Consider the following 18257-nt stretch of genomic DNA (forward strand, 5'->3'; position numbering starts at 1 on the left):
TATGTTCACCAGTTTTAGGATTCCTTTTTGTGAAGGATCTGTTCATATCTTTTGCTCATTTTTCCCCGTTGAGTTGTCTTGTTCTCAATAATGTATGCGATATATTTATTCATAATGCAATCTTTTTTGGTTCTATACATTGTACATATACACTGCTAGCTGCTGGTTTGACTTCTCACTTTGAGTCTTTTTGTTGTAAACAAGTTTTAATTTAAATATAATGAGGGGTCAGCCCCGTGGCTGAGTGGTTAAATTCGTGCACTCCGCTGCAGGCCACCCAGGGTTTCATCGGTTCGAATCCTGGGCGCAGACCTGGCACTGCTCATCGAGCCACGCTGAGGCAGCATCCCACATACCACAACTAGAAGGACCCACAACTAAGAATACACAACTATGTACCTGGGGGCTTTGGGGAGAAAAAGGAAAAAAATAAAATCTTAAAAAATAAATAAAATAAATAAATAAATAAATACAACGAAATGTGTCAATCCGGGCTTTTATGATTTGTGCTTTTTCTATCTTATTTTAGAAGTCATTTCCTTTCCCAAAGTCATAAAAATATCCTCCCATATTTTCTTCTTCAAATTTTAAACACATTTTTTTTAAGGTTTTTTTTTTTTCCTTTTTCTCCCCAAAGCCCCCTGGTACATAGTTGTACATTCTTCGTTGTGGGTCCTTCCAGCTGCGGCATGTGGGACGCCGCCTCAGCATGGTTTGATGAGTAGTGCCATGTCCGTGCCCAGGATTCGAACCAATGACACAATGGGCTCCCTGCAGCGGAGCGTGCAAACCCAACCACTCAGCCACGGCGCCAGCCCCTTCAAATTTTAAAGTTTGTCTTTCACATTTAGGAGTCTAATCCACCTAGAATTAATTCTTGTAAATGATATGAGGTAACTATGTAGTTTTATTTTGTTTTCTGTGTGGAAACCAATTGTCTCAGTACCATACCTTGACTGCTTGGTAACACCACCCACTTGTCATAGGTGCATTTCCGTATAAGTTTGGGACAGTTTCTGGGCTCTCCGTTCTGTTTCACTGGGCTATTTGCATAGCCCTTGGTCAACCTCACACTGTCTTAATTGCTATTGATTTGCACTAACTTGATATGTAGTAACACAAGTTCTCCCAACCTTGCTTGTCTTCGAAATTGGGTGGCCTATTTATGGCCTCTGAATGCTCCACCTTCTGAATTTACATTGAGCTTATCAAGTGCCACTCAAAAAGCCAAAGCAAAACAACACTTGGGGATTTTGACTGGAATTGCACTGAACTTATAAATTACCTTCTGAAGAACTGGCATCTATATTGAGTCTTCCTTGCACAAAACAGAGTGCTTCTCAGTAGCTGTTGAGGTATTCTATGTCTTCCAATATGGTTTTATTTCCACAATTGTTGTACACATCTTTGGTTAGAGTCATTCCTATTTTTTTAAAATTTTTTGCTGCATAGGAAATATTATTTTTTTATTACAGTTTCTAATTACTTGTTTCTCCTATACAGGAACACAGCCGATTTTTGCCTTTTGGTTTTGTTTGTATGGATTTTGCTAAACTCTTTTACTTTAATAGTTGTAGATTGTCTTGAATTTTCTGTGTAGATAATCACCTTGATTGTGAATAACAACAGTCTGTTTCTTACTTTCAGATCCTGACACATCTAATTTCTTTGTATCCTGTGGTTGCTTGCTAGGCCCTCCAGCACTCGATTTAATAGAAGTAGTGATGGCAGACATCCTTGTCTTGTTCCTGACTTTAAAGGGAATGCTTTGGGGCCGGCCGGGTGGCGCAGGGGTTAAGTATGCACATTCTGCTTTGGGGGCCCGGGGTTCGCCAGTTCGGATCCCGGGTGCAGACATGGCACTTGGCACACCATGCTGTGGCAGGCATCCCATGTATAAAGCAGAGGAAGATGGGCACGGATGTTAGCTCAGGGCCAGTCTTCCTCAGCAAAAAGAGGAGGATTGGCAGCAGTTAGCTCAGGGCTAATCTTCCTCAAAAAAATAAATAAATAAATAAAGGGAATGCTTTTAACAAACATTAACCATTAAATATATTAAGTATATTATTTGCTGTAAATTTTGGATGGATATCCCTTAACAAGTTAAGGAAGTTCATTCTGTAATGAATTTGCTAGAATTTTTACCATGAATTAAATTTTATCAAATGTTTTCTCTGCATCCATTGAGAAGATGATTTGGTTTTTTTCTCCCTTAATATATAAATGTAGTGAGTTATATTAATAAATTTTCTAATGTTTTAGTATTGTATTCTGGGATAAACCCAAACAGATCATAAATATTAATTCTAATGCATTGCTGGATTTAATTTTCTACTATTTTGTTTAGGATTTTTACATTTGCATTTACGAGAGATTGGTCTACAATTTTCCTTTCCTATCTATCCTTGTCTGGATTTGATATCAAAATTCACCAGCATCATAAAATAAGTTGTGGTCATCTTTTTCTTTTTCTGTTCTCTGAAATAGATTTTACAAGATTATGATTATCTTTTTCTTAAGTGTTGGTTAGAATTTGCTTTTAAACCCCTCTAACCCTCACGTGTTTTGTTTTGTTATTGTAGGTAGATTTTAAACTACCAATTCAAAAAATAGCTATATCTCTCTAATTAGATTTTCTATTTCTTCTTGAGTCAGTTTTAGTAAGTTTCATTTTTCTAGGGAACTGGTCATTTCATATAAGTTTTCAAATTTAGTTGCGTGAAGTTTCTAGCATTGTCTTATTTTTAAACGATTCTGTTATATATGTAGTGATTTTAATCTGTCAGTTTTATTAGCCTTCTGAAAGCACCAGCTTTTTGTTTCCTTGATCATTTCTATTGTAACTTTGTTTTCTGTTTAATTTCTCCTCTGTATTATTTTTCTTTTACTTTTTTTGTGTTCTGCTGTTATGTTATGTTATGTTTACTTTTTTTGTGTTCTGTGTTATGCTGTTGTTCCTTTATCTAGTGTCCTGAGTTGGACACCTGGTTCATTAATTTCTAGTCTTCTTTTTTTCTAAATAAGCATTTTAAAGCTTTTGTAAATTTCTCTCTGCAAATTTTTCTGCAGCTTTTTCTGCATCCCACAAGTTCTAAAATATATTTTATTACTTAGCTCTCTATATTAGCTAATTTTAGTTATGATTTTTTCCTTTGACCCATCAATTATGATTTATTCCTAATGTTACTTAGAAGTATTTTTAAATTTACTAATGTATGGAAACTAGAGTAAACTATTTTTTAATAGATCAGAGGATGTGATCTATATGATACTGATTTGTTGTTGTTTGGGCTGAGATGGTGGAATAATGCTACCTGGATCCTTCTATCTTTCTGTTGCATCATCCTAATACATGGCTTCCATCATATACCTTTTTTGCATTTCTCACTATTTCCAGCAAAATGGTTTGCATATAATCGCTGTTAGGTACAATCTACTATTTTAGCATACCATGCTGCATAAGAATGAATTAAGAGCCCAAACTCAAAAATCACAAGATTTACCATGAATCAGTCCTCCCTCTATTCTTACCAGTTTCTTTCTCTTATATAGAGGTCAGACTCCTGTTCTAGAAATGCCCATCAGAAGCCTCAGCTTTATCACATGCCTGAGCTCTGGACCTGAAGTGCTAGCTCCAACATTAAGCATTTGAGGAATATTTGTTGAATTCAAGAATGCATAATTAGAAAGGAATGAATACTCCCAGCATGCTAATCTTGCAAGCCCCAAACTAGAAACGGATGGGAAATGTCACAAACAGTAACTCAATACTCTTACTAAAGAGATTGGAACTAGAACAAGGCAGGCTTACAATGCAAGCAGAAGCCTCATGCACTGCATAGTCTTAGGGGGAAACAATTTAAGGAAAATTAATTTCTAAACAATAACTTTCTGGAAGCCTCTCTAACATATATATTTATGAATCTTCTGGCTGACCTTCCGGCTGACCTGTCACACATGATTTTTCCCTTGTTCACAACATAAGTGGTGTCTTTCTGCTCAGGACAGCAGCAACTCCACAGTGGATTATTGTCCACAGAGCAAATCTAGATAGTAGAACCAAAGGCACGTGGAGTGGGAGTGGGAGACTGAAGGTTAGGGCAAATGACTTGGATTGTATTTTGTAGGCGGTGCTTGGCTGTCCCAGAACTGCACCCTTCCACCTTGCTTTGGCCGAGTCGACACAGCTTGGGTGTGGTTGCTCATAAATATTCCCAAAGAGCAATGACGATCCTTGTGAATTCCTGAACACGCCATCTCCGTTGTGGAAGAACGCTGGGGTGTGTGTCCAGGCCTCTCAATGAAGTTTTAATCAAAGCCCTGTTTCCTTCCCATTGTTGCTTTTGGAGTGGCCTTGTTCTCTGAGCCCAAGCTTTGACAACAGCACCTCCACTGAATTTTTCCATAGCAGCTCCTGGATTTCTGCCCCACCCCCTTCCATCTGCACGCCCCCATTTCCTCTCTTCTCTGTTTTGGCTCTGTGTGGTTCTTCTCGGTAAAGTGGCTGAAGAGTAATGAACCCAAAATACCCAAGTAACAAATCAGTCAGCACCCTTCAACAGCAGAGCTCTGCAATCAGCGGGTGTGTTGGGGGGTAAACAGCAGAGGAGGTGGCTGCCCAGAAAGAGAGAGAGGGAGAAAAATAGAAACAAAATGAACGAGTTGGCAGAGGTGGCTGACAGCAGCTGAGTGGGCGGAGGGGGCGGGGAACTTGGTTGGCTTGCAAAGGTGAGATCAGCGCTGCTGCTGGGCCCGCCCTGGCTGACTCAGGCTAAGCTGGGGCTCCTCAGGAACTGCGAACACTGGGCTGTCTAGTAAAACTCAGCTGGACAAGTCACCTGACTGCTGTCCTCTTCTCTTTACAAGTTCTGAGTCCTAGGGCTTGGAATTCTTTGTTCAGGTTGCTACAAGGCTGCTAATCAAGATGAAAAATGATACTGCTCCAGGGTCATTCCTTTTCTGGTCACATGATATCCGGGTGACAAGAATCAGAGCACGATTTAAGTTACTTCTTTGTACTTCTCTGTTGGGATTTTTTAGAATGCATCCTTTTCCCAAAACCTTATCTTGAAGCATAATAGTGGAGCTAGATGGCCAGCTCAAGGCTATGGCTAGAACATGGGGTGAACACGATGGGCAACTTGGGCGATGGCTTTCCGGAGAGATCGGGGATGCAGCCTCATCAGGATCAGCTTGGCTTAGAAGCCACTGGGCATGTGTCCTGGTAACTTAGGACATAACTCCTACTTTTTACACTTTTCTAAGTGAAAAAGGAGTAAGGTATGCTGTATCCTTGGAACATGCCTAATGGTCCGATTTCATGGGGGTCAGCCTGGCCAGCCCACAGTCCTTCTTGAAGACTTTTAAAATGTCGCAAGAAGCCAGAAAGGAAAACCCTGTGTGCAAGGAACAAGGGCTAAGATGCATCCAGGAATATTAATGTTGTATGGCTGCCAGGAGAATCTTTTGGAAAAAAAAATATATAAAATGTCCCCGAGAAAGGTTGTCTCAGATCATGAGGATGACAGGATTTACTCACAAGCTGTCTGGTTCTCGTTTTAGGTCAAAACGAGGAAGTTTGGGGACTAGCTTAAAAACAGAGGAAAAGAAAATAAGTTGATTTGGGTTTTCAAGCCTGCAGCCAGGTTCCGCTTCACTTGACCTTGCAGTGGGGGCTGGACTCCGCCTTCAGTTTCACCCCCACAGCCCTCCCACCCCTATCCCGCATTAGAGCACAACCAGATGCCATGACTTTGAAAGAGCCAAGCTTGATCTCAAGAGGAAGTAGGGAGACTTAAATCTAACAAGGCTTGGCAGCTAGAAATAAAACAACAACAGACACTATAAAGAAAGACCAGAACCCAAGACTTGATCAAGGTAAACTTTCTGGTCTCCATTAAGTTCCTTAAAAGTGCTGCTTGGGGTTGGCCTGGTGGCATAGTGGTTAAGTTCACGTGCTCCACTTCCCTGGCCTCAGGTTCAGGGGTTTGGATCCCGGGTGCGGACATATGCACTGCTCATCAAGCCATGCTGTAGCAGTGTCCCACATACAAAAAACTGGAGAAAGATTGCCACAGATGTTAGCTCAGCAACAATCTTCTTCAAGCAAAAAGAGGAAGATTGGCAACAGATGTTAGCTCAGGGCCAATCTTTCTCACCAAAAAAAAAAAAAAAAAGTGCTGCTTCTGCTCGCTTCGAGTTACACTCAGCTGAGCCAACTGGTAAAATTACTGAAAATCCTCTTGGAAAACAATTCACAAAAATCATCTCAGGGAAGTCCATACTCTAGGCCCCAGAAGTCTTCATTTCAAAATGCTTTTTAAGATGATATAAACAATATACGCTTATTAGAAAAATAAAAGTAGAAATACAAAATTAGCCATAATTCCAACACTCAAAACGTTATTTTAGAATGTTTCCTTGCAGTCATTTTATAGGCATAGATTTATTCTTTGAACACAGTTGTTCTCGTTCCGTACATAGAATTTTGCACACCACTTTTTGCTAAATATATAGTATTGTTTTTCCCTGTCATCATATGGAAAATTATGTAATCAGGATTATTAATGGTTGACTAATAATCCATGGAGTTAACTTAATCATCCTCTATGTTTTGGACATTACATTTGTTTCCAGTTTTTAAAACTATAAGATTTTATTTAATTAATGTATAAAATTTGGAGGCTTTTGCATCAACCCCATCAGCTAGCCATGTGGTAAATCCTACTAACATCTGGATCAATAAACTGAGAGCTTCAGGACGAAGCTGTAGGACAATCAGAGGGAGCTGCCAGTCGGATTCCTTGGGGAATCTAGTCCCTCTTGAGCCAAAAGACTGACAGATTTCTGGCACAGGAGTCTTGAAGGACATAGAAATTGCTTAAGGCAATGTCACCAGTATATTTGCCTGCCAAATGTGGCCCACAAGTTCCATGTCCAGCCCAACATTTTCAAGCATCCTGGAGATAACAGATAATATTTTCAATGAGTGAAAAGAACATTAAAATAAAAGACATTGGCTACACTTAGTGTGACAAAGCTAAGGATCTCATTTTAAAACGTTTATAAAGTGTCTTGCCATCTCTTATTCTGATGTCTTATTGGAGCAGTCTGATTTCTTTGGAGTTTCCCTGGTTGGGTCACTTGCTAGAGAGGTAGGTTTTGAGCTGCAGAGGTAGGGCAGCAGAAGCAGAAAGAGTTGGCACCTGTCAGGATGAGCAGTGTTAGCCACGGGGATAATTTATCATTTACCAAATAGCTCCTAGTAGTATGATGGCATTAAATATTTCACGCAAATACCGTTTTCTTTCAAAGGCAAGTCCTATGTCACATAGAATACAGTTCCTGAGCATAATGGAGGAGAACGTGCTCCATGCTAAGCTCTTCTTAGAGATTATTTCTTTTAAGAATCTCAACAATTCAGAGTTAAGTGCTCTTTTCTCCATTTTGCATATCAGGCAATTGCAGTACAGAAAAGTAAAATAACTCACCCAAGCGGACATGGCTGATAATGTTTGAGCCAAGATTAGAATATAGGGCTCACTTCAAAGCCTGTGGTCTTTGCATTACATCATGCTGCTTCCCTTGTTAAATCTAACAGATAAACATGCTTGTAATAAAAAATGGGTTAATAAGTAATGATTAAAGGTGGGGCTTTCTCTGAGATCCAGAAGTCACCATTATGGGCAGGCAGGATCATCCATAGCATTCTCTTGAGAGGCCCTAAGGACAACCGATGAAGACTAGCGGCCAGCCACGTCGACTGTGGGTACGGAGCTCTTCCGTGGGGCAGTCTTAAAGACCCCACAGAAGCTCTGACAACAGGAGGCCACAGGGAGCTCCTACCTCCCATTTTCTCCAAGCCTAGTCCTTGGGCCATATTATGGTTGATGAAAATGGAAACTATTGGCTTACTGTGCTTTTTAATACCTGTAAGATAGAATGATTAGATTATAACATAAGTGCCTGTTTCCCACTAGACTTGAGTTTTGTGAAGTCAGGGACCAAGCCTGTTTTCTTCATGGCTATATTCCCACTCCTAATACAGTGCTTAGTCCATAGTACATGCTCAATAAAATTTTTTGAATGAGTAAATGAAACTTATTTATTAAACTTACTAAGTCTGGGCTAAAGGTGTGGGCTGGAGTTAAGGATTGCTCACGATCAACTCCCCAGGTATAGGTATGTTTCTCAGGATGTGTAGTCTGAATGGAGATGGCTCAAATCAGGATTAGTTAGAGAGCATGTGCAATCAGTTTCCGTTTTTTAATATCCATAATAAACTCTTGGTCATAAGCATGAAGCCATCTGACATAGGAAGTGAAGAGCTTCCTTTTTTCCCCTGCCCTTGCAGCATGGAGTGAAGATAAACTTTCTCTTTTTCTCTCCTCCTTGATTCCTTATCAAACCCAATTTAAGCTGGGCTTAGGAAGAGAATGCCTCCTGCAGAGGGTGCTTACAGCATCCCGCTTGTTCCCCAACAGGAAAATTGGGGCTGAAAGTATACATTAAGCCCAGTCATTAAGCAATTAATATTGTACCCAAGAAACAAAAAGCAAGAGCATTACAAGGGGATTTTGTCATAATCCTACATCTCCCAAATGTGTAAACTCCAGGGAAGTCCAGATCCCCAGCAGGAACCCATCTGCTATGTTTTGAGTGTGATACGCTTCTGTTTATATTTGCTCATTTCTCTCACGGCGTGCCAGGAGAGAAAAAGTGATATTTAAAAAATTCATCTGCTAGTATTTATGCAACACATTTCTCTCCAAGTGTGGGTTGAGCAATGTGAGTAAAGCAGATGCAAATGCCTCCAACAGACTACAATGTAGCTTTTATAAAGAGAAGGGAGAGATATATATGCCTGGAAGGTCTGAAGATGAGAAGACAGGAACTGTCCTCTGATCAGCCTCACACGACAGGGAGAAGTTCTGGGTCTTGAGTCCCAGATTTGGAGGCCCGTTTGAATCTGGCAGTGAATCTCTTGGGTTTCTCCTATGCACTCAATTTGGGGATTATAAAAGCTTAAGATTCCTGGTTGAGGATATGACAGTAAACAATTATCAGAGAGCATGTTACTGACAAAAAGAGAAAGGGGAAGAAACATCGGTTGAGCCTCAGTTATATGCCAAACTTTTTGCTAAGTGTTTCACACACATTATTTCATTTAATTCTGACAGCTATCCTATGATATTTTCATCCTCATTTTTCAGACCAAGCCTTACAGTAGCCATATAACTTGCTCAACATCATACAACTTAGGCTATTTTGAAAATCCATATTCTTTCCCCTGCATCATACTTAAGAAGCTTCTAAGGCTTAAAATCTGTTGTCTGTTATACTTCATATGTGTTTGGCATCTAGATAGCTAAGCTTTGCTGAGTGCTTACTATGGGACAGCCGAGATCTAAGTTCGTTATACATGTTGGCAGAGTTAACTGTGCAATCACCCTATGAGGTTGATACCACTGTTTTCCCATTTTAAGGATGGGGAAAAAACAGAGTTTACATATACACAAAGTTATTCAAACTACAAGGAAATAGCAGAGCCCAATCGGGCTCCCTAGTCTGTGCACAAGCTCTGTGCTAGTCTGCCTCTCCTTTGAGGGTTTGCTTTTAAGCACATTCTAGAATGCCCCCTCCCCTTCAACTACCCCAAGCCTACACTGATATAATGGGGACAATATTCAGAAAACACAGTATTGTAATTCCCCTCTAAATCGCTCCTCCAGCCCACATCCCAGGGGCCCTGCCTGCAGGTGTAAAGCCTCAGATGGGTCAAGACGGTTACATACAACAAGCTTGAGGAAACGACCTGGATAATCTACACCCTTTAGAAGTTCAAGAACCAGGCACTCTGATTTCAGAGTTTCCCCCTTAGTATAAGGAGACTATTCCTCTGCTTGTGACAGGGGCTGGCAGGCCTCCTCTGCCAGCCTGACTCTAGAAGAACATGGAGCGGACAGCCACACGCCAAGGCCGGAGTCCCCTTGTCCTCTGCCAGCCTCTCCTCTCCAGGTCTCTGCCTGAAGAATGAAATAAATTAAGAGAACGTCAAGGGCAGGAGCGCTCCTTCCTGTTCCCAGGAAACCCCTCGTTGGGGCACCGTGTTTGAGAGGGTGTAGCCGTGGGGTGAGGGAGCCAGGAGCCACGTCTCAGAACCACGAGTACCATTTACAGAGAAGCAAGCAGAAGGGAAGAATCTGAAAGACTGAGCCTTAACCCAAAGACGCAGAGTTGACTCTAAAGAAACTGTTTAAATAATTGAATGACTAAGTTTTAAAACCTATTGAACTAAAATTAGTTTTTCCCCTCTTGCTACCCAGCAGGTGGAGGCTCATAAGGGATATCAGAGTGATTTAGAGAAAAAAAGACACTGTGCTTTCTTAACACATCTGAGTGGAGTGAGTAATTCTGCAATCCTGGTTTACACATGAAAGGGGAGGCAGATGTGAGTTTCGCAGTCAGAATCAAAAGCTGAGGCTGCTGCAATCTCGCTGTCTCCCGTCTTCATGGCCATAGAGGCTGGGATCCCCAAGACCTTTCTTTGAAGATCTGGTCTCTCCCCTGAGGGCTCCACATACTTATATTTAGACCATACAAGAACATGTTCATTAACCTCAACCACCATCGTCAGTGTGGGTAAACTGCCTTCTCTCTTTGGTGAGGTCGATGATGAGGGTGGGATCCTTTGTGTTCAAGGAGTAGAATTTCAGCCACTTCCTATTGCCTCTGGGTGTCCAGGACAATGACCACACCAGAGGGTGGTGGCCCACAGCGGAGAAAGGAGATCCTAGTCTACAGTCACCCCTCATTCCCATCACAAGAGGAAGATGCTGAAGACCAGCTGAGGAGACGGAAAGAGAGGAATGAGGCTGTGTCATGAAGGACTGAGGAGTTAACTCAGTAGACTTCTCTAGCAGGTTAACACGGGTGTGGGTAAAGGGACCTAGAGCTTTATGTGGCAGAAAGTTGCTTTTACTCTAGAAATGGGAAATGAGGAAAGAAGAATCTCTTTCTCCAAGTTCAGAAATGACCCTTCCTCTCTATGTACAATCTTCCCTGATGACAGACAGCAGAAAGTATAGTCGAAAGTTGCCCAGGTTTGGAAGTTCAAATCCCAGTTTTGCCACTTCTTTTCTGTGTAACCTTGGGCAAGTTACTTAACCTCTCTGTGCCTTTCATCTCTACTTTCCTCTGTAAAATGGAGAAAATAACAGTACTTTCCTCACAGGATCGTTGAAGGATTAAATAACACATCTAAAGCCTAAAGAATAGTTCCTGGCACATAATAAGCCCTCAATAAATTGGGCTATAATTATTTTTATGATGAGGGTAAGAGTAGTATGATTTTGAAGGTCCTTCCAGTTTAAGGTACCCCTAAATTGATTGACAAGTGATTAAGGGTAAACTCTATTTGGATTTTTCAACAAAAAGTGGTAGAGAACCTCCCTCCAGAGGCCAATTGCCTTTCGCAAAGACCTGCACCCCACACACCCTGGAAAGAACGGTGTTCACTCGATGAATCAGATCCTTCAGCCAAACGGGGTTTTGAAAGAAGTTGGACATCCTGACCCTTCCTGTCATTAAGGACGTTCTGATAACTATGTTGTATAAGACGACAGTAGCCGACTGCTGTCTTCCTCCTGTAGCCTGAGAGCAGGATCAAGTCAGTCTTCCTTCAAAATGGGCAGTGGAGCATGATAACGATGTTCATGGCAAGATTGTGGAGTCAGGAAGCCCTGGGTTTTAAATTTTGGCCTCATGGCTTCCTAAGTACAAGAGCCTAAGAAAGAAGTCTTTAAGAATGGGGATAATAATACCTATGTAGTAGGGTCTTGTGAGGGAGGATTAAATTAAATTATTTATAGAAAGTACCCAGCATAGAGTTGGCACTCAGTAAATGTCAGTTCCTGCTCCCTCTTTCCACTTTTCCTGCTGAGAAACAGAGTTGGACTACTCTGTGGGGAGGGGATATTCATCGAATGAATGACTTTTATTTTTCAGTTTATTTTTCTCCCACTTTTCTGAGGCAAGAGATCATGAGGACGGGAGGAAACAAGCACCCATTGGTCTAATCTTTTCTATCTAGTGGAAATGGTCCATCTTCCTCTTGTGGCACTTTAAAAAAGATGATCAAAGTGCAGCTGATACTGAATTATCTAGCTACTCTAGGACCACCTTGATCAATCTAGGAATAAGGGTCCTGTTCATCTCTATTGAAGGTGGGAACAAATGAGGCCTCAAGAAAACCTACCCAGGGTGGCCTCTTTCCAAAGTTTACGGGATGTGTGCAACACCCAAGGGGGCAGGACCAGTGAGGCCAGGCGTCAGGCTTGGCCATGGTGCTGTGATGTTTCATTATCAAGGGAAGAGGTACTGCAAGTCCTGACAGCGTCTTATCAGAGTCTGAAGGACAAAGCTGAGTCTCCGAGGCAACCCCTTCTAGTCATATTAATTCACTGTCAGAGCCCTTCTCCTTCCCCTCCAGGACCCACTCAAGCGCCCAACCCTCAGACTCACCGAGGCTTCACCTTCCATCCCCAACCACCCCACTTTCTTCAACTGCCAGAGAACTTTTCTGAGGTGAAGCAGAGGCCAAGAACCTGGGCCCCCCTGGACGGGAGTCATCTCAGGTGCTGACACACACAAGTGCTAATCTTGGAAAGTACCGCTGATGAATCAAAAAGCCACTTCCCAGAGATGACAGAAGAGCTCAAGGCTTGGTTCCTGGAACACCACTGATTTGGTCCAGAACCTTGAAGCCTTCTATGCCTCAGTTCCCCAGCATGTAGAAAGGGTAATGACAACAAAGGAAAATTGCTACCTACTGCTCAACCTGTCATCACTATAAGTTGGAATGACTTGACCAACTTCAGAATGCTGTGAAAATTAATTAGTATTTACGGTGTATTCTGAGATGAAAGGTGCCAAAATTAGACAGAGCTGAGGCAAGGGGCAGGGTGTTAGCTGAGGTGTGATGAAGATTCAACAGGATGTTCCTTTAGCCTGTAAATTAAACTTTAATTTTTATCAAGGTAGAAAATTTCAGAAAACAATTATTTTACTTTTTCCTTCATAAAATACTTTCACCTCTTTCCTTCCATGTCTGGGGCACAACCAGTTGTGTTGGAATACAAAACCCACTCCTCCCAGTTGAATTGCTGAGGACTGCAATTAAAAAAAATAGTTAACACCTTTTAGATTCTTCTTCATACCAGGCCACCTAAAGGGATAATATCTGGCTTTTTTTTTTTTTCCTTTCCTTCTCTTTTTAACAAAACAAGTAAAATTTGTAGAACTGAGATGCTATGAGATCCTGTTCAGCTTTTGCCCTGAAACGTTGTCTTTGCCTCCAGCCACATTTTCAGACAACCTTCATTTCAGACTCATCTTGGAAATGAAGGCGTTTGTTTGCTACTGGGCCACTTATTCTTTGCCTCTCTGCTCAAACTTCAAGAGCACAAAAGGAAAAGAGTGCAACCATCGTTTGCAATCTGCCATCCCAAACCTCTGATGTAAGAGATGCAAAGCAGGCTAGAGTGGGCCTTGGCTTCTCTGATGAGAAAAGCAGTGTAAAGAGGAGGAAGTGGGAAGAGGCCCTGCGGCTGCGGTGGAGCCTCTATCAGCAAAGTCAGCACCTACAGACTGACGAGGGCAGCAAATGAGCTCCCGCCTCGTGCTCCACAGTGACACTGCCATATCAGTCAGCATCAGGGGCTGGCGGGCCAAGTGTCTGCACATTGTCTGTGCTCCTAAACACTGTCAGTGACAAAGACATCCTTTGAACTCGGGTGACTGGGGACTATAGCCTCTGCCTCATTCCCATCTCCTCAATGTCCAGACCCTCACCACCACACTTTGATCCAAATTCTCCTTGGGGGGCCCTGTGACATGCTGATTCTACTTGAAATCAATTCCCAGTGGCCAGGATGTCCACAGTTTAGCTTATACTGAAAAAAAAAAAGTGAAAAAAAATCATCATCAAATAATTAAAAATGAGTCCCACTCCTGACATAATTTTGCTTTTTTGATTTGTTTACAACGTTGTAGTTTCTACCTACTTCCCATCTTGCATCGTCCTTGCCTTCTTTGGTACTCCTTTCTTTCTTCCTCTCTTTGGGCCAACCTATTGACAACCATCTCACAAAATGGCTGGACGGTGGATTCCCCGGCTTATACATTCATCCTCAAAACAATTGTTTGGTTAAAACAGTCTTGGGTCCTCTATCAAAAGTGATCAGCAATGTGATTTGAAGCATCCAGTCCTGTTGCCTCTCTGAACATACCTAGGACCATGTTTATCTCAATGTCTGTGACTTATCAACCTCTCTTTCTCTCTGGTTTCCATACTGATTGCTTTGGGGTTAGTTGGGGGATGAAGACCTACTGCCAGAAGTTCAAGTCAACAGTGATAATTCTCCATTGAACCTCAGACAGAAGACTGACATGGTTGCTTACATGCCAGGAATCAGCAATCATAGGACTGAAGCGATTTCCAAGATTCAGGATTTTCTGAGTCCTAATAGCTAACAGCCAACAGAGAAAGGGGACACCCCAAACCAGCCTATCCTGTGAGAGGTGATGGGCACAGTGGTCCACCAAGGATGGTGATTTGCACATTTTTGTGGTTCGCCATCATTCTGGCAGGATAAAAATCCCCAAGGGCCAATTTACCCCACTGATCGCCACTTACCAACGCGAGAACAAACAAACTTACATTTGTTTATCGAGAAGAAAATCAAAGATTTGGCAGAGAACCGGGACAATGTCTTTGGATCCCCAGGGCCTAATGGTCTCCAAAAATATTTACTGAAGTCATTTGATTCCTGTGAAGGTTAATCCTACATAGTTTTCTAATCATTTTGGTCTTGGAACTGTCCTTGGAGGGTAAATCTCTGTCTGAGGGTCCAACCAGGTCATGGATCGTGGGCAGACTAAATTCTTGATTTTTATAAAATGTGCTGGGGAGGAGAGGAGCAGCAGGGACCCTGAGCTTCCCAAATGCTTAGAATTAATGGATTAAACCATTGATGATTTGTTAAAGATGTTTCTTTCTAAAAATTGATGGAGGAAAATGGAGGGTCCAAGGTGGTCACCAAGATGGCCAGCAATCCAGATGCTGTTACGGGTAAACTCTTGGCATAAGAGAAAAGAAAACTGAGCAATAGGATTGGCCTGTGCGCTTCTGAGGTCATGTCATCAGTCTCCTGGGCCACAGCTCTCGCTTACTCAGAATGTGATTTGTTCAGGCAGCGCAGCTGGGGGCAGCAGGGCTCCGGCTACAAAAGCGTTGGCTGGTGAGAGAAAATCAAAATAATCCCCATTAAGTTCCCATTATCTTAAAAATTGGAAACCCTAATGAGAGGCTTCCGGAGCGAGCTGAGCAGCAGGAGGGCACCTCTGATGGACATGTCCTCTGTGAGGATGTCACTGTCACCATGGGCAAGCTGAGTGCCCTAGAGCCTCAGAGCAGTTTCCCTGGAAGCAGCCAAGATTGATTGGGCACCCCAGGACTCGGAGCCAGGATGAAGAGATGAGAAGCAGGCAGTCCAGGAGCAAGGCTGGCACCCTGAAGGAGACCCTTGGCCTGAGGGGTGATTGTGTTTAACCCTGCATTTTGTTAATTGCGCCTCAGAAACTCTGAACAGATTTAACTTTGATGGTCTCAGATTCTATTAAGTATGGTGCTGCCTAAAGGCAGGTAAAATGCCCTGTAAACGACCCCCTCACTTCCATGGTTCTCAAACTGTGTTCTCATCATATTTCAGGTGGAGGAAGCTCTTCAAAGAAGAAAGGAGTTGGGAATCCTTATTCCCCCAGCAATAAGCAACTGTAGAAACACTCCTCTCACAGACCTGGCAAATGGCTTCTAGTGTTTTTGGTCCAAACACTACATCTCCCCAGCTCTGTGTCACATCTTGGCGCTGCACGGCCCAGTAGTACCACATCATCTCGTGGCACTGAGCCAAGAGTGTGCCCGGCGGCGCTTAGCACCATACAGGAAGTCTGAGGGGCCCTGCAAGCTCCCTCTACCACACTCCTACTGGAGCAGAGGAGGAGATTATCAGGCGGCAAAGTCATGGTGTTGCTATGATTACTCTGATGTGTAATAAATCTGTGTGGTGTGATAAATTAAGGCAAGGCTCTGTTCTCACTTTACACGCTGCCAATAGTTTTATTGTAACAGCTCGAAGTCGCGAGTTTTCCTTTTTAGGCAGAACAGAGGAAGCTGTGAAATTTGAAGAGAGAACAAAAGGATACTTGAATGTAGTTTGCAAGACAGGTATCTTACATGAGCGGGCTCATCAGGTCATCCAACACGGAACATTTCTGTGCTTAATGGCGTTGGGAAACTTGGAGGCCTTACAATGCCCACAAGAATTCATTTGAATTCATTTTCATATCAATGTGTGTGCATTCTGCAGAGCTGACCTCTCTAACGAGACTTCCAGTGCTTTCTTTCAGTGATAAACCTGAGCTGATGGTATGATCACAAATTGGTTCTGAAACTCATTAAAGTCAGCAAATGAGCATTAGTGAGATAGTTGCATAGGCTGAAATTGTGATAATCTGTTCATTTTGGCAATTGCAGCTCAGGCGGTGAAGAGAGGGCTGGTGAGAAACCCTACAACTCCCAGCAGGAAGACTGTGCTCCGTTTCAGAGGCCTGTCCAGAGGTGCATGTGCCCTGGCTTTTCTTCCTGTACACCATGCACCTCGCTTCTGCAGGAGGCAAGGGAAGCGCTTGAGAAAAGCTCCTCCTCTAACCTTTGCCAAGTTAAAGCCCAAGGGAGGCCTTCAATCACATCCCCAGTATACCTGACATTTAATGAATTTTTTTGTCAGGAGTCCTCCTCTTTGGTGGCAAATTCTATTTCTATCCTCTGTTTTAGAATTCAGCTCTTACTTTTTTTACTCAAATGTTAGTCAATCAAGATTTATTAACCCTCTGGTTCTAGAGAAGTCCTTTTATCTTCTTTTGTCTCACCTAGGCTTTTAGTTTACTTTCCCCCAAACTAGACACGCTGAGTGCTGATGCTCTGTTTTATGCGTCAGTGTATCACTGAACGCTTATGAAGCTGTTGATACTCAGTATATAAATGTTGACTCACTGCCTCATTCTACAACCACCAGCTCTACCATTCTAGTTTACCATCATCCCTCTATTGCCCTACAAAGGTACGCACTCCTTATGACCTTCCAGCCCAAAACAACTGACTCCCTTGGTAATCTCCTTGGTGAAACCCTAATCCTCACCCCTTCACTCCTCCTCAGAAAATACTGCACCCCTTCACTTGAGTCTCATTTATTAGCGGCAAACGTTGGGACAGGAAATTTCATCTTCTGAGTTTGAGCAGTCTCATCAATTCTATTTTTCTCTCCTATGTTTTTTCCCTAATACATTCTACCTCTGGTTAATTTGTAACAAGCCTAATCAGTACAAACTCTGGAAAAGCTGAAGTCATAATTTCTGAATCTGGTTCGAATTTGGGATTTTCTCCCTTAACTCAAAATTAATTTTGTAAATTTACTGGAAGCGTATTTTCCCCTTGCTGGCCTCAAACTAATATTTTTTACACACAAAGTTTGGTATCTGGCTCAACTAGTTATTAAAATGACAAGGAAATTTCCAACTCCTTTTTTGGCCTTTCCCCTATCTCACCACCGCCTGCTCCCCCAACACACATACAAACGCGTGCACACACACACACACACGCACACACGCACATCACTGGAGTTGAGAAAGATGGAGTCCTTGCTTGAATTCCCCTTAGGTTGTATCATTGTTTGGAAGTTACTGGTTCTCATCCAGGAGCAGACGTGGACAGAGTGAGGAGTTGCTGTTTCAGCTCAGCCGTATAAAGTAGCACGGACCCCAGGCTTCCCTCTTTCTGTACAGCTACTCCACTGTACGGTCTTCCTTCTAGTGAATAAACAGATTCCTATTAACAAATACTTATCGAGTGCTTATTTCGTTCCCAGTGCTGTATTGTCCATTATATTATCTCATTTAACTTAATTCTTGCCCTTTTAGGGAGTACTGATGTTTTCGTTTCATAAACCAGGAAGCAAACGTTCAAAAGGATTAGGCGAATTGTGCTGAGTGGTAGAACCAGATTTTTGGATTCCAGGTCTACTGTTCTCTACATTTCACCATGTTTTCTCTCGTCTGATTTTTAACTTTGTGCTAATAGAATCCTATATGCAAGAATTGCTACTCTTTGCACAAATTGTTTGCTCTTAAGTAACCTAGAG

The 18257-nt window shown here is 42.3% G+C and overlaps 1 long non-coding RNA gene across 2 annotated transcripts in view; it reads left to right on the forward strand.

Moving 5' to 3' along the window:
• The window catches only part of LOC139040405 (uncharacterized), a 35110-nt gene extending 17191 nt beyond the window's left edge, over positions 1-17919 (forward strand). For both annotated transcript variants that reach the window (XR_011494902.1, XR_011494903.1), the window contains exon 3: positions 15771-17919. This is a non-coding gene — a long non-coding RNA (uncharacterized lncRNA). The remainder of the gene's footprint in view (positions 1-15770) is intronic.
• Positions 17920-18257: the final 338 nt, after the last annotated feature.

This window comes from Equus asinus, chromosome 16 (genome assembly GCF_041296235.1).
Source record: "Equus asinus isolate D_3611 breed Donkey chromosome 16, EquAss-T2T_v2, whole genome shotgun sequence".
Classification (NCBI taxonomy): domain Eukaryota; kingdom Metazoa; phylum Chordata; class Mammalia; order Perissodactyla; family Equidae; genus Equus; species Equus asinus.